This window comes from Bubalus kerabau, chromosome 4 (assembly GCF_029407905.1).
Source record: "Bubalus kerabau isolate K-KA32 ecotype Philippines breed swamp buffalo chromosome 4, PCC_UOA_SB_1v2, whole genome shotgun sequence".
In the NCBI taxonomy this organism is placed as follows: Eukaryota; Metazoa; Chordata; class Mammalia; order Artiodactyla; family Bovidae; genus Bubalus; species Bubalus kerabau.
Window position 1 is genome coordinate 181,113,147 of NC_073627.1, and position 25,938 is coordinate 181,139,084.

The following is a 25,938-nucleotide window of genomic DNA, read 5'->3' on the forward strand; positions in this document are numbered from 1 at the left end:
AAGCCCAGCCCCACTCTGTCTCTCCTTTCCCTCTCCTGGCTCCAGCTCTCATTACCCGGGGTCTTGACCACTTCTGAAGTCCCTGGACGGGCTTCAGCCTTCAGTCTGGCCAAAAGCCCTCCCCGCTAATGCTCGTGTTCTCACCCCGTGCCACACCCTACTGTGGAGCGCCTTCTCCTGTGCGCTCGGGGCCCCTCTGCTTGGAACCCGTCCAGGCCTGTCTGAGATCTGGGGGAGGGGAGAGGGGAGGGGAGGGGGGAGGGGGAGGGATGGGGTAGAGACAGAGGTGGGGTCTGGGGAGGGGGGCTCCCTCCTCCGTGGCCCTGACTACTGGAGCGTCCCCCTCACAGACGGGTCTGCATCTCTGTCCCTCCCCCAAGGTGTGCAGTGTCCCCTCCTTTCCTGCTGGACAGCCCTGCAGTGTCCCTCACTCTCCTTGAAGCCAAGCTGCCTGACACTCGGGGAGATGCCAGCAGAACACATGCTCTGCTGGGTGGCTGGGATCAATCCTTCCCCTCCTACAGGCCCCGGGGCACACCGCCATCCTCTGACCCCCAGCTGGCCTGGGTCTGCACTTCTCACAGCTTGAGGTGAACGTCAAGCAGCTGGTCATCTAGAGCTAGGGGGGCTCGGGCTGGGCAGCCTCAGCCCCCAAGCCAGGAAGACAGTCCTCTTTCCCCATGAAGCGCCCACCCCCTCCCCTACCCACCGTGTGCGTCCAACGTGTCTAAGTACTGAGTCACCAAGTTACTGATCTGCTGGGGCATCGAGAACACCCCCCACGTGCAGACCACCAGCTCTCCGCTCCTAACTCTCCCCACCAGAGCCGAGAATGTTCTGAGAGAGAAATGAGGTGCTCATCAGAACTGTGTCTAAATTTAGCAGATAATTTCAGAGCTTTAAATTACTGTTTTAAGGATGACCTCTGCAATTTTGGCAAGCACTAATGGATTCTCTCAAGCAATGGTGGCTCAAAGAAAGAGGATGGATTCTGGCAAACCAGGGTGAATTTAGTCCTTAGAGAGAGGGCGGCAGAGCGGGTGGGTGACCAGGCCTCACAGAGGCTCCCCCGGCGTCTCAAGCAGCTCCCCAGCCACGGAGCACAGCCCGAGTCGCCGCGAGCCTGAGCTAGGGGCATGTAACCTGTGTCCTGTGCTGGGCCTTGGCGCACATGCGCTACCCATCCAGCCCCGCCAGCCCGAGCACCGCAGAGACCACTGCCCAGGGCGGCGGCTCTCAGACACGGACATGCGGACCTGCCAGGCGCTCACAGACCTAAAAGGAGGCAGCTGGGCTGCGGTGTGTCTTTTAGAGGAGCCCTCATTTTAAGATGCTGGGATGAGTGTTTTTAAAAAATTCAGTGCTCACAGGCCAGGGATCTTTCCAGGGCGTCCTGCTGACTTAATGGTGCATCTTTGCACGTGCAGCTTTGGGGAACCAGATAAGCATAAGGCAGTTCGCCTGCCAGTGGGTCACAGCAAGCCAGGGTCCTAGGTCTGGAAACCAGCATCCCAATCCTGTTGCTTCTCTGATAGTTGCAGCCGGTCACTGTTCCTGCCCTGAAGGCATCTGGCTACCAGGACCCATGCCTGGGAAATCCCGTGGACAGAGGATCCTGTAGTCCATGGGGGTCGCACAGAGTTGGACACGACTGAGTGATTAACACTTCCACGTCCAGAGCCTGCGCTGCAGCCTGGGCCGCCGGGAAGCGCAGGTGGAGTGTGGGTTCTGACCCCAGAGCGGAGCTGCTGGTGGGAGCCTGCCCTGCCTCGTGGGACGCTCAGCTTCCAGCGGGAGGGGCGCAGCTCCCGTCACCGTGAGCCCTGGGGTCAGCGGGCGTTCCCCACTCCCAGCACCTTCCCGCCTTTCCGTGCCGTGAGAGTCAGGGCACAGGGCCCACGGGCGCTGCCACCACTGACCCCAGGCAGGCGCCTGCGCCCCGTCGCTGTGCACTGTGATCCTGGCGGTTTAAAAGGACAGCCACAGCCCTTCATCCCTCTGCCAGCGGTGGCCCTGTGACCTTTGGTCTCCCATCCTGGTGGGTGTGTGTCTGCTCTGACGACAGAGGAAGGGGAGTGAGGTGAGCTTCCGAGCTGGATGCTCCGCCTGGGTTTGGGGATGTTCGTGTGGACACGGTCCCTGGGACCCAGCAAGCTGTGTGGGAGCCTGGGCCGCAGAGAAGGGCCACGTGTTGACATTGGTCAGCTGGCTGGCCGAGGCCCCCTCTTGAGTCATCCCAGCTCCGGTGCCAGATATGAGGCAAGAATCTTCTAGAACATCCCAACTCCTGGCCATTCCGGCCACTCACAGCTGTTTGAGTCTTCAGGGAGCAGAGGCTGGCACCCCTGGCTGTGCCCGGTCCAAATGGCCAACCCACAGAATCCATCCTGAACTTCGGAATACAGCTGGCTTGCCCTGCAGCAGAGGGGCACTGAGCCACCGTGGTCGGCCTCCCTGTTCACACGCATAGCCGGTTTTGTTGAGAAAATCGTATCTGCCAGGCATGCCCCGGGGCCGCTTTGTCAAGCTGAGTGAATGCTGTGCCCTGAACACAGGAAGTGGGGTCCTCTGCTCTAGGTCTCTGGCCGCGTGCCCACCCCTCCCGGCACAGACCTGGGAGGGATGTGTAGAGCCTTGCCCTCCTGGGGTCCTCATGCTCTGCCCACTAGGGTCTAGTGGGCAGTTGAGCACTCGGCCTCTAACCAGGTGGGCAGACGGCCTCACCGGGGTGCAGTCACCCTGCACCCCTTGTCATCCCCCGAGGTCTCCCAGGGACCACAGCCCACAACTTGGGCAAACACCCTCCCGCGTGGCTTCATTAGCACCCCAGGCGAGGGTCTCACCCTCTCACGGTGCGCAGAGTATCGAGGCAATATCGGGGCAGAGGAGGTGTTTGGGGCCCTGAGTGTGAGGAGAGGGCCCCGGGGAGCAGACAGTGCTGCCAGTGGAGCAGACAGTGGCGCCTGCCCAGGCCCCGCTTCAGGGTGGCCCTGCCCAGGCCCCGCTTCAGGGTGGCCCTGCCCAGGCCCCGCTTCAGGGTGGCCCTGCCCAGGCCCCGCTTCAGGGTGGCCCTGACCAGGCCCCGCTTCAGGGTGGCCTTGCAGCTGCCAGGGGGAGGAGTGGGCGCGTCTAGAGGTGTCCTGGGGTGGCTTGCAGGGGCCGTGGCTGCACGAAGGTGGGGGTGGGAGTGATGGGCTCACTGCGGTTTGTTCGCAGGATGGCTGCTGGGCATGGAGAAAGTGGAGTGAGCCCTCCCTTCCCTCCACCTGAAAAATGCAGAGAACGGGGGTTCTGACTTGGGTGTGGGAGAAGCAGGCTTCCCTCTGGACAGGTTACATGCGGCATGGCCTTGGCGCAGCTCAGTGGGAGCACTGGGCTGGCTCGGGCTGTTTGCACCTGGAGCTCAGGGACGTTCCAAACTGGATGAAGGTGGGGCTGCTCGACTGAGGGCTGTGTGAGGTACAGGCCGGCCGCTGAGAGGTGGCAGGGATGGCGCAGGCCGGTGCCACTTCTCAGAGTCCACGTCTTTACTCTCCAGTGACTGCCTTGTGGCTGCTGCAACAAAGGGCTGCAAACGGGCAGCCTTAGGACAAGACAAATGCATCCACTTACGGCTGCGGAGGCCAGAGGGTCACAGCAAGGTGCCGGCGGCCCGCGCTCCCTCAAGGGCTCCCGGGAGCGGCCTTCTCGCTTCCCCAGCGTCTCACGCCCAGGGGTCCTTGGCTGGTGGCTGCATCCACCCATCTCTGCCTCGGTCCTCACATCGCCTTCTCTGTTATTTGAGTCTGCAAATCTGCACCTCTCTTCTCCAAGCATGCTTCTGACTGGACTGAGGCCCCAGCCTGATGATCTGGGGTAGTCTCTCCACGTCAGGGTCCTTCATCACGTCTCCAAAGACCTTCCTCCTTGTGAGGTCAATCACAGCCTCTCACAGTTTTCTCCACACCCGTAGACCTGAGGAGACAGTATGGAGAACAGAGAGCTCAAGTTTGCAGTCAGAGCTGCACTTGGAATTGAGTGCCTGGGCTGATGGAACTGGTCTGGGAGTGCTGGTTATTTGCCCGAGGCCCGTCTCCGGGCTGCCAGGGCCTCAGTTTGCTCATCCACCTGGGTGATGGCCTTGCCTGTGTCTGTGTCCTCAGCTGCTGACAGAGCTTTATGAGCACACATGTCAGGTGCGTGGCCGGGAGCTCGACACACACAGGCCTGGACAGATCTGAGCCCCGGGCACTCAAGGCCCCCCTCAGAGGTGCCCTGGCTCGTTTAGCCGTATCTCAGGCCGGGGGCTCTTCTGGGAGGGACCGGCCTGGAGAAGGAGAACCATGGTGTCTGGGCGACCTCCAGCGCTGCGGCAGGGCTGCGCTGGGGGAGGGAGGAGGCGGACAGCCAGGCCAGGCTGGGCCGGGAGGCTGCGGGGGAAGAGGGCCCGCGGGCTCTAGCACTAATGAGCCTTCGCTGCCCGCAGCTGACAGGGGCCTCCTAGGGGAGGAGAGCCTCAGAGGCTCTGCTGAGCCTGGTTCTCTGCACACAGCTCTCTCCATGGCAACGGGGCAGGCGGGGGGCAGGATGTGCCAGCTTGCTGGGAAGCGTGGGCGCTGCTGTCTGCAGGCAGCTGGTTAGAAGGACAAAACCAGGGCCGGCAGCACTGAGTCCAGCCTGGAGCTTGACATGTACCCACCACGGCTTCACAGGGAAGCTCAGGGGCAGCGGCCTCTGTCCCACGTCCTAGAAGAGGCAAGAGAAATAGAGAGGCGGAAGAACTTGCCCACAGACACAGTTAGGAAACAGACTTGGGGCCAGAGCAGAGGGCTTCTGGCTGGTGGGTGACCTGACGCCAGGGGGACCCTGCAGGGCCCCTCCAGGACCCTGGAGCCTTATTAGACCACAGGGCAGAGCCAAGCATGTCTGATGCTGAGAAGGGACGTCTGGGGGGGTCCTGAGAGGGTCTGCACCCCGAGTTCATTTTGGGGCCTGCTAGTGTATCTTTACTTTCATGATTGGAGAAGGAAATGGCAACCCACTCCAGTATTCTTGCCTGGAGAATCCCAGGGATGGCAGAGCCTGGTGGGCTGCCGTCTATGGGGTCGTACAGAGTCGGACATGACTGAAGTGACTTAGCAGCAGCAGTGTATTTTCTCTTGGAGGCAGGCATGGCAACCACTCCAGCATTCTTGCCTGGAGAATCCCAGGGACAGAGGAACCTGGTGGGCTACAGTCTGTCGGGTCACAAAGAGTAGGACATGACTGAAGCAACTTAGCATGCACGCATGCACACAGTATGTCTGTGACCACGCGCACGTGTCCTGTTCAGAGGCATTAAAAATCCTTTCAGAGCAGGGGACCACTGCTCAGAGGAAAGGATCCTGGAAGATGGAGGTCACGGGGTCGGGCAGTGGGGCCAGCTTCTTGGCCTGGGGTCACTCAGTGCGGCTGAACCCAGCTGGGAGGCAGCCCCCTCTCCACCACCTGCCCGAGACTGAGCAGTGTTCATGCTCACACAGGCTTCCTTTCTCAATTCCAAATAACCCTTCCTGCACCTTCCACCCAGACTCCTGCCCTGAGGATTCTTGTTCTCTCCTGTGATGGCACTTGGGTGTTTGAAGATACCACTCACTCCCCTGTGGCCTTCCCACCCGAGGTGTCTGAGGACAGGGGTCTCCCCTGGGACCTGGGTGCCATGGCTGACCCCAAGGTCTGGGGGCTCTCAGGGGAGCCAGACTCAACCCTGGGCTTGAGGTAACACAGAAACTTGTCACTGGAAGGCAGGCGACTGTCCCCCAGGCAGGATGTGGCCTCCAGGGGGGAAAGAAAAGCCTGGGTGTGAGATATGAGTCCAGAGCAGAACCCTGGTGATCGGGGGATGTAGAAGCTGTGGTCACACTGCAGGAAGGGACGGGGTCCTCTACCCCTCCCCACCCAGCTCAGGAGTCAATGGCCATTTCACCTCTGCCAAATGTCCTTGAGGATGGTGGCAGATCAGCAGTGAGGGGACACCTTTGCTGGTGGCAGGTTTCTTTTTAGAGTGATGGACAGGGAGGCCTGGCGTGCTGCGATTCATGGGGTCGCAAAGAGTCGGACACGACTGAGCGACTGAACTCAACTGAACTGATGGTTTTTCCAGTAGCCATGTATGGATGTGAGAGTTGGACTATAAAGAAAGCTGAGCTCTGAAGACTTGATGCTTTTGAACTGTGGTGTTGGAGAACTCTTGAGAGTCCCTTGGACTCCAAGGAGATCCAATCAGTCCATCCTAAAGGAAATCAGTCCTGAATGTTCATTGGAAGGACCGATGCTAAAGCTGAAACTCTAGTACTTTGGCCGCCTGATGAGAAGAGCTGACTCATCGGAAAAGACGCTGATGTTGGGAAAGATAGAAAGCGGGAGGAGAAGGGAATGACAGAGGATGAGATGGTTGGATGGCATCACCGACTCGATGGACTCTGGGTAAACTCCGGGAGTTGGTGATGGACAGGGAGGTCTGGCGTGCTGCACTCCATGGAGTCAAAGAATGGGACACAACTGAGCAAATGAACTGAACTGAACAACGTGCAGCTGGGTCTCCTGCCCCGGGAACTTCGTTCCAGTCCCTGGGGAGGGTGGCGCTGGCCCCGCCCTCCTCACCAGTCCCGCCCTCCTCACGGCCCCGCCCTCCCTTCTCGGGCCCCGCCCTCCCAGGCCCCGCCCACCCTCCTCGGGCCCCGCCCTCCCAGGCCCCGCCCTCCTAGCCGCCCTGTGGAGCCTGGCCACGCTGCCTGGGAGCCCTGCTGCTCTCGAGGGGCAGTTCAGTGTGTGGGGTGAAGGGTGACCGTCCGCCAAGGACAAGGAGACCACATGCACCAAGCGTGCACTCAGGCTCGGCCCGTGCGAGGTGTCCACCCCTCCTCACTGTGAAGAAGGCTCTGTCCTCCTGGCGCACGTTGGATTGTCTCTTGTTTCTTTCTTTTTTTTAATTTATTTTATTTTTTATTTTTATATTTTAATTTATTTTTTAACTTTACAATATTGTATTGGTTTTGCCATATATCAACATGAATCTGCCACAGGTATACACGTGTTCCCCATCCTGAACCCTCTCTGTTTCTTAAAAACGTACCAAGTTTGAGTTTATGATAACCTGAAGCCTGCAGCCTGGGCAGGTTTTTCTTAAAGCTCCATCTGCTTTTAGGTTAGCGACGATTCCTCCACGATTTTCACATTAATGCTCGTCACTCTGAGTTTCGGGGCTGCACGTGTTTGTTCCTGAGGGTGCCCCCCACTCCTCGCTGGGGGAGGGGGCAGGGGCCGGGGCCGCCAGCTGTCGGAGTCATATCAGACCCCCTGGACCGTAGGAGATGTGTTCAGCTCACGATTTTACATCGTTGGGGATGTTTGCCAAGTTCCAAATCCACCTTCCCCACGACACAGCAGGTCACCGTCAAAACCATCAGAGTGGCCCGGCCAAGGGGACTGAGGAAGCTGGTCTGGAGCGGGACAGTTCTGGCCCCTCCCCTGCCCCCAGGATGTCACCTCCTGTGGGAGGACCCCAGACCTTCCAGGGAGCCCCACGGCCCTCAATACTCAGGGAAGACCACCGATGAGGGGACAGGAGATGTTCTGACTCTTCTCTTCATGTTCATCATTTTTAAACTATTATTTATTTAAAGAAAAGTAATCCCATGTGCATGGGCTTCCCAGGTGGTGCTAGCAGTAAAGAATCCCCCTGCCACTGTAGGAGACGTAAGATCAGTTCAGTTCAGTTCATTTCAATTGCTCAGTTGTGTCCGACTCTTTGAGACTCCATGGACTGCAGCATGCCAGGCCTCCCTGTCCATCACCAACTCCCGGAATTTACTCAAACTCATGCCCATTGCGTTGGTGATGCCATTCAACCATCTCATCCTCTGTCATTCCCTTCTCCTCCCACCTTCAATCTTTCCCAGCATCAGGGTCTTTTCCAATGAGTCAGTTCTTCGCATCAGGTGGCCTAAGTATTAGAGTTTCAGCATCAGTCCTTCCAATGAATATACAGGACTGATTTCCTTTAGGATGGATTGGTTGGATCTCCTTGCAGTCCAAGGGACTCTCAAGAGTCTTCTCCAACACCACAGTTCAAAAGCATCAATTCTTTGGCGCTTGGCTTTCTTTCTTTATAGTCCAGCTCTCACATCCATACATGACTACTGGAAAAACCATAGCTTTGACTAGACGGACCTTTGTTGGCAAAGTAATGTCTCTGCTTTGTAATATGCTGTCTAGGTTGGTCATAGCTTTTCTTCCAAGGAGCAAGCGTCTTTTAATTTCATGGCTGCAGTCACCATCTGCAGTGATTTTGGAGCCCTGAAAATAAAGTCTGTCACTGTTTCCTTTGTTTCCCCATCTATTTGCCGTGAAGTGATGGGACTGGATGCTTAGTTTTCTGAATGTTGAGTTTTAAGCCAACTTTTTCACTGTCCTCTTTCAATTTCATCAAGAGACTCTTTAGTTCTTCTTTGCTTTCTGCCATAAGGGTGGTGTCATCTGCATATCTGAGGTTATTGATATTTCTCCTGGCGATCTTGATTTCAGCTTGCGCTTCATCCAGCCCAGCATTTCGCATGATGTACTCTGCATACAAGTTAAATAAGCAGGGTAACAATATACAGCCTTGATGTAAACTCCTTTCCCGATTTTGAACCAGTCTGTTGTTCCATATCTTGACCTGCATACAGATTACATGGGTTCAATCCCTGGGATGGAACGATCCCCTGGAGGAAAGCATGGTAACCCATTCCAGTATTCTTTCCTGGAGAATCCCATGGATAGAGGAGCCTGGTTCATGGGGTTGCACAGAGTCAGACATGACTGAAGTGAGTGGGTGCATGTGCATAGTCCATGCGTATAGATGAGAAGGTCACGTTGTCCCACTCCTGCCACCAGCTGGGGGACAGTCCTGGAGAGGCCTTTCCCACACTTGTCCTCTCCCTGAGGGACAGAAGACCCACCAGCTGGTGACTCTGCCCTGGGCTTCCCTCCTGGGACCAGCCTCTGCTGGGGGCGTGTTTCTCGTAGCCGAGGCACTGCTGAGTTGCATTTGGATATTTTCATGTGTCTATTTCTATTCTAACAGCTGCTCTTTAAAGTCACTTAGATCTTCTACTTTAGTGGTTGTTGTTCAGTTGCTCAGTCGTGTCTGACTCTCTGTGACCCCGTGGACTGCAGCACACCAGGCTCCCTTGTCCTTCACTATCTCTGGGAGTTTCCTCAAACTCTTGTCTTTTCAGCCAGCGATGCTATCTAACCATCTCATCTTCTGTCACCCTCTTCTTCTTTTGCCCTCAATCTTTCCTAGGATCAGGGTCTTTTCTAGTGAGTCAGCTCTTCACATCAGGTGGCCAAAGTACTGGAGCTTCACATCAGTCCTTCCAATGAGTGTTCAGGGTTGATTTCCTTTAGGATTGACTGGTTTGATCTCCTTGCAGTCCAAGAGTCTTCTCCAGCACCATGATTAAAAAACACTGGAGGAGGGAATGGCAAATGACTCCAGTGTTCTTACCACAAGAACTCCGTGAACAGTATGAAAAAGCAAAAATGTACTATGATCGAATCTATTGACTTCCTACTGTAAGCAGTGAAATGATTACAGTATATTTTCAAAATACTTTTTCTCTCTTTTTTCTACTTATCACTTGTACTTGCTCGTTTTTCTCTATTTGCTTTTATATCTTTACACATACTTTTGTCTCTCTCACTTGATCTATCTACTGTAAATAATGACTTCTGACTCTCCCTCTATCAAAACAAAATGAATGAGAGTGTCGGTGAGCCTCCTTCCTGAGCCATAAGATGTGCTAAATAATCTGATTTGTCTTTTCGTATTATTGTCCCCCATATAATACGCACACAACATATTTCCATGATTTATTTATGAAAATAGTATCACTAACGCATAGTTTCAACCTCTTGTGTTCTTGCTCAAAAGCAACTAGTGAAAATCACCTTAAATTATCCAGTGCAGCTAATTATTTTTAATGACTGTATAACGGTTGCTGGTACAGATATAATATGTTTTTTCCAGCTTCTCTCTAATTGCTCTGCATTCAGTTTCCTTCCAGTTCTTGGTCAAAAGAACTGCAGCGAGGACCTTTGTGTATTACTGATTCATCCGACAGGCGTCTTTGGGTGGACATGTCTTACGTTATGGTGGTTTTACTTCTGTCGACATTTCTGAGGGGATCGCCAAAAGATAGTGCCTTTCTCCTCCATCTAGGTTCTAAACACAGTGAGAAAGTAAGCAAAAGGTATGGAGGCAAAATCCCTTGCATCACTGGGAGCAGCTGAGCTGGTGGATTCGGCAGGAGGTCTGTTTGCCAAGGGGGTCTGCAGGGGCCATGACTGGGCCAACTTCTCCTCTGAGCTGCGTGTTCAGCAGCAGCCTGGTTCCAGCAACGCCTTGCCGTCCATCCCAGACACACCGGCTCAGCAGGCGTAGAAGCAGAGCCAAGCGTGCTCTAAGCCAGGGTGGGAGTCACGGTTCCTTCTCATGTTGTCCCTGGGGGGGCCCTCCGGGAGTGCCGCTGCAGGGCCCAGAGTGTGCACGTCTGTGGTCAAGCCACGCCCCGCTCCACTGTGGCCCTGAGTGTCCATCACAGTGAGGACTGTGGCTTCTGCCAGTGTGGCCTGTGATGGTGTCAGGGGACACCCTACTCAGCCCGTTCCCAGAGCCCTCGCAGGCTGCCTGCATCGTGGCACCATGGCCATGTGGCACCTTCTCAAGAAGAACTCATTTAGCAAAACGTGTCCAGGTGCTGCCAGACGCCAGGCCCACCCCAGGCGCCGCGAGCCTGCCGAGCTCGTCTTGTTTCGTCTCCACTGCGGGTCCTGCTTCCCAGACGCCTCTCCTCCCTGGTGTCCACCCGCTGGGCACCTCCTTCCCACTGCTCTTGGCCGAGCGTCCCCATGCTGGAGGAGCCCCCTTGGCCGTGGATCTGCATGGACGCCTGACGCTGCCCTAGGGGCCGGACCGCAGTCCTGCTCCAGCCGGCTGGCCCGTCACTGCCTCCCTGGGCCTGTCCCCACTCTCCCAACGCCTTGAAATCTCTGCTCACCAGTTGGCAGCGTCCATGTGTTTCTCATTCCACTTTATGTAACTGTTTATCTGCTCACCTGTCCTCTGGATTTCCCAGCTGGAATCAGAGCTCAGGGAGGGCAGGACCTGTCTATGCTCCCCAAGGTGCCTTCTGCACAAAGCCTTCCTCCCCGCTGCCTTCCACAGCATCGCCCCCACTGCCTCTCAGGCCGGGTGTTCCTGGGCTCTGGGTGGGCGGGCCGGGCTCACTTGGTGTCCCTCTGTGCCCTGGGGTACCAAGTGTCCCTTCTTTCCTTGTCTCCCTCACTGGGCTGCGTCTCCAGAGATTCCCGGAAACTCTCGTCCACTGTTCTCCTGCCTCCTTGCCCTTTAAATGTCCATGGTGGCAGTGGGGTTTGGGGAAGGGGTTGCTCCCTGCATGTGGCTTCCTCCTTGTTGGCCCAGAATCCTGTGGCCTCCGTCCCGGGCAGCAGGGGACGGACGGTCAGAGGCAGATGTCAAGGCGCTGCCCACGTGGCCAGAGCCGGCCTGGGTCTCGGGCCCCTGGAGCCCCTCCCTCAGGTTCAGACCGTGTTCTGGAACCTTCTGCTCCCCACGCTGAGGCAGGGTCTGGACTCCCCCCACCACTGGCAGCCTGTGGTCTCTCCATCCACAGACCATCTGGGGCCCTGGGCACAGTGAGAGGGCGGCCCCCTCTTATACTTCCAAGTCCTGGCGTCCACTCTCCAGCTGAGCCTAAAGGACAGCGGGCTGGTGTGCTGCGATGCCAGGAGGCATCCTTGTCACCGGGCTGAGCGGGTGACGAGGGGCGATGCCCAGGAGAGGAAGTGACAGAGGGTGAGTTTCGGGCCCGAGGCTGGCCTGGCCGGCAGCCTGGCCCTCCTGCAAGGAGGTGCTCTGGCCAGGGCAGGCTCAGCGGGCCTGACCGCTCACCCCGGGGCTCCAGGGACCTCCCTCTAGACTCTGGGGGGCTGGGATCTCCTGGGACCCTGGGGAGCAGTCTCCCCGCACTGCCCTGCTCCCTGAAGAGCTGGCCCTCCTTGCTGGCTCAGAGGACGCCCGAGGCTCTGTTCTCGGTGTGGGAGGGCAGCCGCTCAGCCAAGCAATGAGGCTTCGAGAGCCCCGCCTGCCCGGCTGTGCTGGAAACCCGCCCAGCGGAACTGCGCCAAGGCCCTGGAGAAGGCCGCGCCCTGCGCTTTCCCATGACTGCACTGCCGCCCCCAGCCCCGCTCCTGCTGACGGCTGGGGATGTGCGCAAGAGGTCATTTTCTCGCCGTCTGGCGCAGTATTCATTGTAGATGAAACGATCCAAAGCCTTCTTAGGTACGTTCAGAACACAGTTGAAATCCAAGGCCACGCTGCGTGGAGGGAGGAGTGGCTTCCATCAGAGCAGGGTGCTGCAAAGCCTTGCACGGTCCTGCTCCCCAGATTTAAATGGCTTGAAACATTTGGGAAAAGGGGACCTCATCTGGAGACTGGAAGTCGGCGGAGGTCCTGGGCATCCTCTCCCCCCGAGGGCAGGAGGAGAGGCAGATGAGGAGACCCTGGGGTGACGAGCGTCCGCTGCTGGAGCTGCAGGAGGAGGGGTTGTCCGTGGGTGGGCAAGGCTTCTTCTCAGGACTTTGCAGACCGTTTGGATCCTAGCGTCCTTCCTAGCCCTAGGCTCCTAGAGGCAAGTTCCTTCTGGATCGGGGCTCTGCCCTCAGGCCAGCCTCCGCACCCCACTTCCCCTCCCCAGGCCCCTCGTTAGCCTCTCCTCCAAGGGGGAGGTGGTTAGCGAGGTGTCCAGATGGCCCACCCTCACACTGACCAAGGACGCAGCAGACAGAAGTGCGCTTTATTAAGAAACCCGTTTTTTACCAAAAACCTTAGTGGCTTGAATAGAAAAGCGTATCCACCAGTTTGGGGGGTCAGGGTCCTCTCTGGTTTAGTCTGCCCCCTAAACCTCTCATGAGCCAAAGAATGAGCTCAGAGGAAGCAGGAGGCACTGACTCTTGCTGGATCTCGGAGACGACGTGGGGGCTTTGCCAGCGCGTTCCTGTGAGATTCAAGAGCCGGGGGTGGTGTTTACGTGTGTTCACGTCCGCAGCTCCTGATAGAGGTCTGTACGTCAGTGGTTTTGAGTAGATGTCTCTCAAACACTGACTGGAGCGATTCTCACTATGAGCTGGTTTTACTGACGCCCCTGAAGCGAGTTGAATAGACAGGTTTCTGGGTCACTGCGTCTACACTCAGCAGGACTCGGGTCTGAGCCCAGCAAGGCTTCCGTCTCGGGTCATGCTCTTCGCCATCACAGGTAGTGAGAACTGGTTTCATTTGTCCTGAAACAGCATCCTCAGGGTTTCTAGCAGTGCGTTCGCGGCCGGGGTCTCGACGGTCTTGGAAACTTGATCGACTCCCACCGTCCCTGTCGCCCTCTGTCTGCCCTGTGAGTTTAAGACCTTCACACGCAGAAGGGGTTCTGTTCAGTGCAGTTTGGTTTGAATGAACAGTTGGGTACCGTTTCTGTGCAATAAACTACTCCCAAACTTGGTGGCTTGAACAGAGGAGCATGGGTATCCACCAGTTTGGGGGGTCAGATCCTCTCTGGGGTCTCTGCGGTCGCCTTGGGCAGGGCTTGGGGGCAGCCCCGTCCAAGGCCCCTCACAGGGCTCTGGTCCCAGCCGGCTGCTGCCAGGGGCCCCTCCCTGTGGGCTCACGGGGTGGCAGTGGCTTCCCTGGGACGGGACTCTGGGGGCCTCCATGGGCTAGTGAGGAGGACAGTCATCAAATCTCAGGAGAGACGCCAGTCACCTCCTGCTCTGTTCTCTTGATTGGCAAAAGCATCCCCAGGTCCAGCCTGCAGGCAAGGCGAGGGGGCACATGGGGGCAGGAGCCCCAGCAGGTTTCGGAGCTCAGAGGCTGCTGGCCAGGTGCCTCCTTGGTTCCAGGCACCCGCGTAGAGCTGCGGGTGCAAAGATGAGTGAGATTCGGTTCTGGCCCCAAGGATGTTATAATTTAGTATGAGAAATGGATATATAAGCAGTGTCCTGGTATAGTATTGTAAGTAAAATAATAGAAATATTGAAGAGGCATAATGGTAGCTCAGAGAAAGAATGAGAAGGGGCCAAGAATGAGAAGCCAAGGAGGGCTTCCTGGAGGAGGTGAAGCATGAACTGACTTCTGAAGAATAAATTCCCTCCCCAGTGCTGGGCAGCGGTACTGCGGCCAAGGTGAACACAGAGCCGGCCCCCCCAGCCCCCAACCCCCTGCCCCGGCAGGCCCGAAGTTTGTGGGGCTCCTTTCCTTCTGGGACATGCCCGCATTTCCCTTCAAAACACCCCCGAGAAGTGGCGGAGACCAGCACAGCCACGTTGCTCATCGACAATGTCGATGTTGAAAGTAAGAGCAGTGTTTCCATCGGGTCCCGCCAACCTGCACGACGCTTTTGCCAAAATAGCCTTGTAAACATCAAATTTTGAGGAAGTCAAGGAAATTATGTTAATCATCTTCCCGAGAGCACTCAGGCCAAAGGGCTGTTGCTGAGAATGTTGATGCAGGAGACGCCCTGCTCCAGGGAGCATCCCGGTGGGCTCCCGGGCCTCTGGGGATTCCAGAGGCCCTGCTGGAGGCCGGGCGGCTGACCAGCGGGTGGGTGGCCATGGCTGGGGCGGAAGCTGGGGCGCTTGCGGTGAGACTTGGAGTCGGCCGCCCTGGAGGGACACGCCTCCACTGTCAGTTCAGGGCCTCAGGGCTGGTGGCCTCTCACTGCCCTGCACATGGGGGAGGCGGGTCAGGGCCAAGAGGGAGGGGTGCCCCAGCACCCCCGTCCAAACTGGGGGTGTCCCAGGCTCACATGCACGTCTGGGGAAGCTGCTTCACCTGAGCCCAGGTCCCCAGGGCATCCTGCCAACCCCCCACACTGATGCTTACCAGCAGGCCCACCCCTGGAAACCTGCTTCTGGACCCCACGGCACCGTGTCACCTCTGGTTTTCTGGGTCTAGGATGGTGCTTCGTACAGCGTGGCTACTCGCCAACATTCACTGGACGCCTCTGGCTGGGCAGGTAGTCGGCCGCCCACCTCAACCCTAGAAGAGGGAGGGGGAGGAGAATGTCCTGGAAGCTTCTGGAACACAGGCCTCCACCATCTGTAGTCCCTGCAGTAGCTGCTGCTGGTAGGTGGGCGCCCAGAGCTGAGGATAGACTCTGATCCCAGACCCGTCATCCCCCGACTCTGCGACCTGGGCCGGGGGTCCCTCCTCTGCAGGGACCTGGGGACGGCAGAGGGTCCCCCGTGGGGCTACGGGTGGACCTTGCCCGCGGGTGAGCGCCCGCACAGAGAGGTTCCCAGGGACGGCCGCTGCTCACATGGCCGCTCACACGGCCTCCCCGCTGTACCGTCTCTGTCTCCTGCTCCCGCCCCGTCTGCCTGTCCATCTGCCCCAGGACAGGGCCCGCCAGATGCTCTATGCCGCGGCACGGGAGCCGGCCCCTCAGCCATCACCAGGTCAGGCAGCCCCTCCCTGTCCCCCACGTAGGGTCAGGCCACGGTCACTGGCAGAGACACGCGTCTGCCTCCTCTGGGGGTGGGCAAGATGGGCCTCGGAGAAGGGCACCTCTGGGAGCTGGTCCTCTCGCTGAGGAGGTGGCCCACCTGTGCGGCCGGCGCTCCACTTATTATTACTTATTGTGACACCTTCATTCCCCTTTTAGTCAGGGAGGCGGAGGCTTAGAAGAACCAGGGTGATGTCTGAGTTTTGGGGTGATGGGTCATTTTTGCTTCCATCACGGTTTTTGCTTTCCCCCCTCTATTTCCTAAACATTTTGCCCTGAGCAAATGTGGCTTTTATAAAAACAGAGCTTTATCAGGGTCTCTCCTCCTCATCACAGCTCCTTGAAGGGTCCTCTGGGGATGGAGCACAGACTGGCACTGGCTCTTTGGGGAGCCCTTTGGGGCTCCTGTCTGGGAGTCTGGGCCTCTGTCTGAGGGCTGCGTGCATCTCAGCACGGTCCATCCTGGGCCCCGTGCTCAGCTAAGGCATTTCTATGGGCAAATCATTATGCCTTGTTTAAAAATACCCTCTCCAAACCCATAACATGACCAGTATTTATGTTTGGTCAAAAATAGATCCTTTATTATAAAGAAACATTAAAAAAAAAATCCATGAAAGTTTTAAGAAATCTTTAAAGGAAAATGCTTGCGGAAGTGGTTAATTACATGCTTCTGCAGAGCTGTAGGGGTGCATTGATTCTTTTGTTTCAGGGAGTAGATGTGAGATCCTTGAGTGAGCACAATGGCACCTAACAAGAGCTTCAGGAGGAAGTCAGTGCGCTGGAAGGAACCACCTCTAAGCGGGGTGGGGGCCTGGGGGTGCTCCGTGGGGACTGCGGTTAGCTGGGGAGCTCGGGCCGCTCCTTGACCCTTGTTGGAGCCCTGCTCCCTGCCCAGTCTCCCCAAGCTGTCTGATCTGACATGGCAGGCCTTCTGGGGGCCTGCGCTGGCCACCCCCCACTCATCTGCCTGCACCAAGCTGCCCTCCAGGACCCTCCAGGCCGCTCCAGGCCCGGGGTCGGGGGTGGGAGCTGCTCCTTTGCTGGGACCCACCTGGTGCTGCTGCCTCTGCCCGGCACTGTGCCAGCAGCTCCCCCAGGCTGGCTGGGCCCGCGGAGGCTGCAGGGACCCTGGGCTTCGGGAAGCAGGGGGAGCTGGAGCTGGGAGCAGAGCCGGGAGGCACTTTCCTGCCCTTTCCTGCCTCTCCTTCCCAGTGCCCCCTATAGGACTCCTGTCTCTGGCTGAGAAGAACCTGAACAAGGTTATCTGAAGGTCCTTGAACTCCCTCTTCCCAGCGTGAACCCCCTCCCTGGGGTAGGGGGCTGCAAAGCCATGCATCTGCCCCGGTGCGTGAATCCGGGCCAGCTCCGTGTGGGCCTCTGGCGCCCTGCTGGTGTCCGCGGCTCTGAGCCGGCTGCCCCGCCTGCGCTGAGCCCCCATCAGGGTCCACGGAGCCCCCGACTGCGGGCACAGCCTCCGTCACTCTTAGGTCCGCTGCCGTAACCTTCTTCTCATGACCGAGCTTGTGTTCTAATTCTCAGAGAGTTCGTCCGTCACCAAGTGCGTGGCCTGAGCATCAGACTCTGCACGCATGCGGCCGCCCCGCCCCGGCCTCCCAAGCCTTCTCTCCAGTACCCCTCCTCCCAGGAGGTAACGTGGCCCCGCCCACCCGTACCTGCCAACCAGAGGCTCGGGGTCCCTCGACCCCCATCCCATTTCATCACAGCGTCTGCTAACAAGGTTGCTACAGTCCACTCCCCACCCCGTGCCTCCCCACCCCACTCCTCCCTGTGTCTCCCAACCCGTGTTTCCGCCTCCCCCGACCCAGGTCGGATCAGCCCTCCTCAGCGGCCACCTAGTCCTCGATGCATTTCTGTTCTCCTTATCTGTGTGAAAGCGTTAGCCGCTCAGTCTTGTCGGACTCTTAGTGACCTCAATAACTGTAGCCCGCCAGGCTCCTCTGTCCATGGGATTCTCCAGCCAAGGATATTGGAGTGGGCAGCCATGCCCTTCTCCAGGGGATATTTCCAACCCAGGGATCGAACCCGGGTCTCCTGCACTGTGGGAAGATCCCTTACCGTCTGAGCCACCAGGAAAGCCCATCAGATGATGCTTTAATGACATAAATGAGATCCTGACACTCCTCTGCCCAGAGCCCCCCTGGTGACTGAACACCCATCACCCCCAGAAGGAGACGTGGGCGCCTGGCTCCTCCCAGCTTGTTTGCCTGGCCGCCGGAGACCCTGTTCTGAGCCCCGGACACCCCACGAGTTCTCCGGTTCCGGTGGTTGCCTCTGGCGCTTATTCCTGGAATGCGCTTTTTCTAGCTTATCATGTGGCCGAGTCCTGTTATCTGTGTGCCCAGAGCAGCTGTCCCCTCCCAGAGGCCATCCTGACCACAAGATTCTCAGCGTCCACTGTCTGGCCTCCCGCCCTGCCCCCCGCCACCCTTACTGGGATATTAGAGACATCATCCTTGTAAATTATAAAACCCCAGCCCCGAGTGACTTGAGGAAAAGGGGAACCAATGGCTCTTTAACCAGAGAAGGACTGGTTTGACCCCAGCTGCAGGGAGGGACCCATCAGAACATCCGCACTCCTCTTGCTGGGCCCGTGGCGGGCTGACCTCTTCATTTCAGGGCAGGGCTGCGGGGGGTTTCCTCCATGCGCTCAGGACCCAATGAGCAGCTGGTGGAGAAACCGGCTCTTTCCTGATTTCCTAAGACTAGGCCCTGGGAGGAGCTGCCTGGCCTGGCTGGTGGCCAGGGCTGGTCCTGGCGTGAAGTGAGGCTGAGCGCCGATGGTCCACATCGGGGCATGTGCCCCGCCAGAGCTGAGCGCGGCAGCCCCCACCTGCTGGACTAAGCATGGGGGAGCTGGGTCTCTGGGGGGGGGGTGACTGACGAGGCGGTGCTGGGTCGCCGGGGGCTGTGGACGCTCCAGGGCAGGCTCCATGTCAGCTCCTGAGACGCAGCAGTCTGCCGTTTCCCCTTCGTTTCGTTTATTGCCATGCATCTCCCCACTGGAACTTAAGTGCAGCGGAGCAGAGGCCGCCTTATTTTTGAAGCACTGTGGTGTGCAGCTGACAGCAAACATTTGTTGAGTGAATGAATGATGGAAGAAACGCAGCAACAGACCTGGGGTCCAGGCTCAAGCGTGTCTTCCTCTCTCCACTGCCTCCCACGTCTCGAGTCTCAAACTCACCAGGGTCAGAGTCTCCCTTCAAGCTTGCAGGTCCCATAAAGGTGCCCCCACGTCCTGCGTCAGTGACCACGGGCCTGCTGTCGGTCTGTGGGTCGGTTTGACCCGAGTCCTCCTTGGTGTGAGAAGGGCTGGGGGAGGTCGGTCCTCTGTCCTTGCCATGTAGATCAGCGTCGAGGTCAGCATCCACGTCGAATGAATCAGAGAACACTTCGGTCCAGGAGTCTGGGTCGCCTGCTTTCTGCAGCATCGCCTCAAAGCAGCGTGAAGGCCCTGGATCCGTGCACTCGCAACTCCCCTTCCCCTGCAAAACACTGATACTGATCTGCCTGTCTCCTAAGGCTGTTTGAATATTCATTAACCTTGTCTCTCCATCACGAAAGGATGCATTTCCACCTGTGATTCGATTCAAGGAAGACCGTCTCCTCAGTTTGGCTGAGGGGCAATGGCAGAGATTACAGGCTGTTGGCAAAATGCATGTTTCCTTCTTCGTGGGCGCACAGTGGGATGGGGATTACCGGCCTCCCTGGCAAGGAGGAGTGACGGGACTTAGGGTTAGCTCACAGGATGTGAGTGTGAGCGGCTGGGCCACTTTTGCCTGGCCCAGGGAAAGCTCAACACAGGGCCCCTCCACCTGCCAGTGGGAGACGGGCCGGGACAGCCTTGGCGGCCACCTGCCGAATGGCAGTTGGGCCCGTCTGCGATCCTGAAGTCTGTCCTCTCCGCCCCGTTACATGAAGAGAAATGAGTTTCCTCTGTGCTTGAGCCTTTACGCTTCTGGTGGTTTTATTTGTTTCACTGAATAGATTCTAACTTCACTCCATGATGCCCAGTGATCTTGGAAGGAGACTCCAGTGAAATCTCAATCTTAGGATTTTTGCTAAAGAGAAGTAGTGGCTGGAGGCTAAGTGGATGAACAGAAAGATAGAAATACGTATCAGTGGCTGCTTCCAGATGTCAGCTAGTAGTGAGGTGCTGATACACTGCATGTATTCATTTACTTGTGCACTACAGATCTGTGCATGTGTGTGTGTGTGTGTGTGCGCGTATGCTCAGTTGCTCAGTCGTGTCTGACTCTTTGTGACTCCATGGACTGTAGCCCGCCAGCTCCTCTGTCCGCGGGATTCTTCAGGCAAGAATCCTGGAGTGGGGTGCCGTGACCTCACGCGTGCACGATAGATCTATATTGCCGTACATACATGAATGTGTAAAATGGTGTCCCAGCCCCTCTCCAGATGCAGAAATCTGAGAAGACCCCATTATCAAACACATTTACTTCAAAAACTAGCACCTTCTTTGAAGCTCAGGTTCAGCATTTTTTCCAACACAATTAATTGGAGTAACATCATAAAAGATGAGAAAAACTAAAATATTTTTATGAAAAGTGATACGTTATGTGATAATTAAACAGGCTAATTAAGACTGTTGGAGCCCTGGATTTTAGTCCCAAAGACTGGGGGGAGCTGGACCTGAAGGGGGTCCTGCCGTCCTGGGGGGGCAGCCGGGAGCCCGTCCGTGCCCTGAGCCCAGCCCGTGGCGGGTCCTGTCCTGCAGGATGGCACTGTCTCAGCCACCTGCCCCTTGAGCCACCCTGCGAGCGATGGGAGACCCTTTATGACAACCCCAGGGCGGTGTTCACACCTCTCCAGTATTCCCGTGAACGACAGGCTGGGAATAGAGTCTTCTGGAGAGACGGAACCAGTGCGATACCTGTCTGAGGGACTGGCTTACACACACGTGGAAGCTGAGGAGGCCACCTTGCAGCCTGAAGACCTGGGGAGCTGACACTGCCTGTGGGCCCCAAGGGCATCTGCTGGAGAACTCGCTCTTGTTCAGCAGAGGTCATTCTTGGGCTTCTATTTGGGCGTTCACCTGAGTGGGTGAAGCCCACCCTGCTGGAGGGAGCAATTTAGTCAGTCTATCAATTTCAATGTTAATCTCATCCAAAAACACCTCTATGGAAACAGCCAGAATAAAGCTTGACTGACTATCTAGACACGTGTGACCCAGTCCAGATATTAAGACCCTGAAATGGACAGTTTCAAGGGATCAGCAGATTTTATCACTAAAAGCAGAGCATAAAATTCTAGGTTTGTAAAGTACGTGGCCTTGCTCAGAATTACTCAGCTCTCCTGCCACGGGGTGAAAACGGACAATGACAAAGCACAAACACGTGAGGGTTCCAATAAAGTTTTATTTATATGAACAGAAAGAGGGCCAGAGTTGGCTGAGTCCTGACACAGGTAAATAGTAACTGAGCCCTTGGAAGGTTCTCTAAGTTCTGTCCATGCATAATTGGTTAAACCCTTTAAAAATTCCCTGAGAAGATGCAGACACTGGCACGACTGGGTAAGCTGCCCAAGGTTATTGGGTGGTTAGTGATGGAACCAGTATCCCAGCCAGGCACAATAGCCCCCAGCTCGGCTGCTGGGATAACCCGACTGTCCCAGCTGCCCTGTTCCCACAAGCAGAGGGCCCAGTGGAGGCTCAGTGTGGCGTGAGGCCCCTGGCGGCCCTCACTCTCCCCTGACTCTGGCTGTGGACCGTCGTGTGATGGGCACCTCCATCAATATTTGCAGGAGACGTTTCTCTCCCTTGGAGCCCCAAGGCAGTAGGTCTAGTGACTGTGCTTCTGTGAAGGGATAATCATGCGACGTGAATAATCACAGCCAGGCAGGGGGCCAGTGCCCTCTCTTCTCCTTCCGCACAACAGTCACGCTCCACAAAGTGGCCACGGCCTTGAGTCAGGGAACCTGAGCCGCAGCTCCTGGGAGACACGGGGTCCGTGTGTCGGTCGGTGCTCCCTGAGGAGCAGGGCGTGCATATGCAGAGACTGCGGGCCATCTCAAGGACTGGCTCCGTGGCGGTGGAGGCCGGGGAGTCCTGTCGTCTGAGTGGTCAGCAGGCTGCGGGCCCAGAGCAGAGCAGGTGCTGCGGGTCAAGTGCAAAGATCACCAACTGCAGAATCCCCCATCGCTCCAGACGGCCAGACTGTCAGCTGACTGGACGAGGCCCACCCACACTGGGCAGGGCGATCCGCTTCACTCTCGGCCAGTGGACACGGGAAACAGAGCGCCACAGCTTCCTGCCGACGTCCGCTCGCAGCGTCGTTACGCACCAGACCGCCCACCGCCTTGTGTTACGTGTGCCCCTGTCTGGAGACACCCCCTTATCAGCCACGCTGCCGCCGGACGGGGGCTTCCCCGTGAGGCCCGCCACATGCTTCTTACGGCTCGGGCGCCGACAGCGCCCCGGTGACACTGGGCCACCCAAGGCGAGGGCACCGGCACAGTCAGGCTCCCTGGGGCTCAGACGGTGAGGAGTCTGCCTGCAACGCGGGAGATGGGGGTTCGAGCCCTGGGTCGGGAAGATCCCCTGGAGAAGGGGATGGCAACCCACTCCAGTATTCTTACCTGGAGAATTCCATGGACAGGCAAACCTGGCTGTGACAGCTTATGGTGAACGATGTTGGATTCGTGATCTCCAAAGAATTTAGCTTTGGGACCAGGGACCAGGGACCAGGCTTGATCACTCAAGAGCTTTTGTGTAGCAGAGTTATATTAAAGTATAAAAAGGGACAGAAAGCTTCTGACATAGACATCAGAAGGGGGACAGAGTGCCCCCGACCCCGCTAGTCTTATCAAGGCCTTATATACTTTTACCAGACCCACTACTGCAACATCCATCTTAAATTGACAAGATGAAAATCAACAGTAGAAAGGTCTTACCAGACCCACTTCTACAACATATGTCTTAAGATAACAAGATTAGTCAAATGTTCTCAAGAAGGAGAAATACATCCTCAGGCAGCATGGTGGTTCTGGCGGTTTAGTCACTCAGTTGTGTCCAACTCTTGCGACCCCATGGACTGTAGCCTGGCAGGCTCCTCTGTCCATGGGATTCTCAGGCAAGATACTGGAGCGGGTTGCCATTTTTGTTATATAATCCTTGGTGCAGAGTTTAAGGAAAAACATATCCTTGAGCAAGATGAGTTGTTTTGTTGTGCTCTGGGCTTAAAGAAAAAAAAGTTTGTCCTTTTCTTCTCCTTGAGAGCCCCAGACCCCTTTCTCCTCCTCAGGGACCCTGGATTTCTTATCAACCCACCTAGGAATTGACTCTCTCAACTAGCTATAGTCCATGGGGTCACACAAGTGTGAAGGACATGGCACCGTGTAGACCACGAGAAGGACGCTTGTTCACGTGTGAGCTGATGGGGAAGGTCGCGTGTGGCTCTGACCCAGTGGAGCCGGGGCAGTGTGTCCGGAGGCGCACATGTCTCGCTGCTCTGCAGTGTCCGAGGATGACCGTGAAGGCACGTGGGTGCTGACTGCAGGTCACCAATAGGTCTCAGTGACTGATAGATGGATGTGCAAACACGGCCTCCCAGACCCACAAGGACAGGCTGTGCGCCGCCTGGCGGGGACTCACGGTCCAGTGGCCGTGGAGGTGGAGCTGGGCAGTTGGGGCCAGGGACACACATGGGCTAAGTGACTTTCTCGTGAGCCTGGACAGGGGTCTGGCCTTTTCATTTTAGAGCATTGAAAAGCGAGCAGTGATCTGGCTTGTGTTTGTGATGTGTGTAGCTGTTTTCATTTATAAAAGTGGATGAAGAGGGGACACTGGAACTGGGGGTCCTGATGAAGCCTGCTCCCAGGACTCCGGGAGAGAAGGTGGTCCTCTGTGGGGTGGGGGCTGGAGGGATGGATCTGGGAGGCGTGTCAGGGGCGGGGCCGGAGGAGGAGGCCTTGGGGAGGATTCTGGGGCCTCCAGCCCTGCAGCCCCTGGGTCCTGAGACCCTGCCTGACTCCTTCCACTGCTTCCCTCTCCTGCTTCCCCAGACTTTCCTGGGAGATCCCAGAGCCCCCAAGCTCCTCCAGGGCTGTGTGGTTAATGTCTCCCACGTTTCCCCCACAAGCTATCGGAGGGGCTGCAGAGGCCCTCAGCTGTCCACCAGTGAGGTCTTCCTTCACCCTTGGGGACAATTCCATTCAAACCGGTCACTCCAGCATTTAACAAATTGGGGCCCTCTGCCCCCGGGTGATGGCTCTCAGTCCTGAATCAGGGGCCTCTGCACTGGGATGGTAGCGCTCAGTCCTGAATCGGGGCCTCTGCCCCGGGTGGTGGCTCTCAGTCCTGAATCAGGGCCCTCTGCACTGGGGTGATTGTGCTCAGTCCTGAATCGGGGCCTCTGCCCTGGGTGGTGGCTCTCAGTCCTGCCTATGCTGGGAGCTTCCCCGCGAGGCTGGAGGGCGGAGGTCCCTGCTTGGCAGCCCTTCTGTGGACTCCGTGGCAGGGACAGATCTAGCGGAGCCACTCGGGCGGCTGCAGGCCTGGCCTTTTGTTCACCTCTGAGCTCTCAGCCGAGCTGCGTCTGGAAATGAATCACCACCCACCCGTGACGAGGCCCGCTTCTCGTCTGCCCTCCGTCGACCCTGAGAGGCTGCAGGACTCATCCCTGTCTGTCACTGTCAGCCACATCGAGGATGTCCCTTCTCCACGCCGGGTTCATCTCGGGCCTTTAAGATGCCGGGCGCGTGGAGATGCTGAGACGCACGCTACAAGGAACAGACTTTCCACGATCAGTGGCAGTCAGCTGGGTCTCTCTCTTCTTCCCCGGCCCTTGATCTGAGTATTTGCAGGGAATTCTGATCAGACGCTCACTGTCCCAATTGGTATGATTTCATCTGGAAACACAAGAGTGTTTTTATCCAAAATCAGCTATTATTTTGAATCCCATCAGCACATTATGTGGCAAAACACACCAGAGGAAGGTGGCAGGTGACGGCATTTGACACGCTGGTCAGTTATGGGGAGGGCAGTGTCAGGGCGAGCGTCCACTCTCCATGCCACGCCTGATGCTTCTTCGAGTCCAGAGTGGCCTGCCAAACTCTCTCCTCCCCTCCTCTCAGCCTGTAGCGGAGCCCCACCTTGGGATCTTCCTAGAGGGGCTCACGACCCTGGAGAGGGGTCAGCCAGGCGCCCCGGGCCCCAGTACCCATTTTCACTTTTATTACAGTCCTCGGGGGATTGGGCTTCCCTGGTGGCTCAGCTGGTAAAGAATCTGCCTGCAATGCAGGAGACCCTGGTTCCATTCCTGGGTTGGGAAGATCCCCTGGAGAAGGGAAGGGCTACCCACTCCAGTATTCTGGCCTGGAGAATCCCATGGACTATACAGTCGCAAAGAGTTGGACACGACTGAGCGACTTTGACTTTCCCTTTCACTCTGGGGGTCGCTTCACACCAGGAGTAAGGAGCAGAGTGTGGGGATGAGGAAGTCCTCTCGCTGTTCAGACATGCCACGCTGTGGCCTGACAACCGAGTGGCCGGTGGGGCGGGCTTCTAGGTCAGGGGGGGTGCGGAAACAGGACGGGGTCCAGGCAGACTCGAGCGGGGACGGGCGCTGCCGCCTTGAGGGCTGTGTGTCCGGGTGAGCAGCCGCCTCGGGCAAGCCCACTTCTGAGCAGCAGGTCCAAGCCCTCCTGTTCCCCAGAGACCACCGATTTCTCCCTCATCTCCCCCCTCCCCTCCACCCCTGCCTTCTCAAAGTCCAGCGTGCTGTGAATCCAGAGTGCAGATGGTCTCCTGGGAACATGGACCATGTGCAATATGTCGGAGATTCACACATCCTTCCTTCTCTCCTAATTACAATGAACTCAGAAGGTGACTTAGTCCCATCTGTATGGGAACTGAAGTCAGGGTGTCTCCCGCCCTGGGACTCCAGCAGCCATGTCTCCTGGAGGCTGAGGCTAAGGTTCTCCTGTGTTTGTGGCCGTCTCCCTGGTCCTTATCTCACCAGTTCTGGTATCTTCCTAATATTTAAAAAAAAAAAAGACTCCCAGTCCAAAGTGATACCATCTATGGGAATTTGATCTGCTAGTGAGATTTCCTTGGAATGGTCTTAAGTAAATTCAAAATCATGGAGACAGAAGAACCTGGAAGAACCCTGTGTTTGTGGGGTCCCTGTGTCCTTGGTCATGACCCCCGGGTGACAGTGTGGGGTCAGTGCTGGGCTCCCGCTTAGCTCTGTCTCTGATGCCAGCTGCTTGCCCCCTGGAGAGCCCCCTCCCCTCCCAGACGATCAGGCTCCAGGGACGTTAGCTGGGAAAGTAAGGAGCAGCTCCCGGGAACGCGGTGAGGCTGGTGTGAGGCGGGGCCTGCCGG